Source organism: Zootoca vivipara, chromosome 11 (genome assembly GCF_965207765.1).
Source record: "Zootoca vivipara chromosome 11, rZooViv2.hap1.1, whole genome shotgun sequence".
NCBI classification, from domain to species: domain Eukaryota; kingdom Metazoa; phylum Chordata; class Lepidosauria; order Squamata; family Lacertidae; genus Zootoca; species Zootoca vivipara.
In genome coordinates, this window is record NC_142594.1 from 14,612,733 (window position 1) to 14,613,858 (window position 1,126).

Consider the following 1,126-nt stretch of genomic DNA (forward strand, 5'->3'; position numbering starts at 1 on the left):
CTTCAGACTGTGCTGGTCTCATTTGAAATCTAAACTGTTTTGAACAAACTTGAACTCTTAAACAAGAACATATTGTTCTATTGAGGATTTCCTACCAAGCTCAGTGTGGTTTTTATATTACTAGGCTTAAAGCTGAATAAAATTTGGAATTTAATAATAAATGTTTCCAGTGTAACTGGAGAAGGTCCTGAAACTAAATTTGCTGGGAAACCTTTTTGGAGCATGGATGTATGTTGAAAATAGCAAAGGTTGCTCTCAAATTAAACAGTATAATCATCTGCAGATATAAATGTATAACAGACCTACCATACTTTTCATTTTTAAGGGTATATTAGTTATCCATAATCAAGCAATTTCTTCTCAACACATATATTTATTTCATAAAATTTATACACCACTTGATTGTAAAAAAAAACAAAAAACCTTAAAGTGGGTTACAAAGATCTGTTTCTCAATACATTTAACAAAAGGCCATGCCAATTTTTGCCTTTGATAATGCTTACATCTGTTTCACACATTCCTCTAAAATAAGCTGCCTTCCGGATCAGTTAAATAAGTGTTAATACTTCTGGAAGACAGTGCTGTGTTCACTGTTTCTTATAGGACTGTTCACTGTTCTCTTATAGGACTCCCAATTGTCTCCCATCCAAGAAACTGATTAGGTTAGTACCTGCTTATCCTTAATGATTCTGCAGCCTTTGGCACTTCCAGGCCATTCACTGGACTCCAAACCAGAATTTCTAACAAACGCCTGTCAAATGCATAGATGTAATTGCAAATGAAATGTTTGCTTTCAGATCAGAACCTTTGCCACAAGACCCACACTTTATGACAGTGAGCAGTTAACTGGTAGTTTTCATTAAGATATACATGGGTTGGGAGCCTTACAGCTACTTTAGAATTGTCCACAGTCTTGTGTGTCCTCAGTAGATTCCACCCCCTCCTTCAAACACTGAGCCATGATGGCATATTCAACAGCTTTTGCAATTCCCCTCACTTTCAAAAGCCATGTAACATGTAAAGATGCTGAACAAAGAAACAAGTCCAAAACACTCTTGCACATAGACTGGCAATGATCTGTAAGTAGATCCATGTGTTTATGAATACTTTGGGCTTGTTTCTTTGA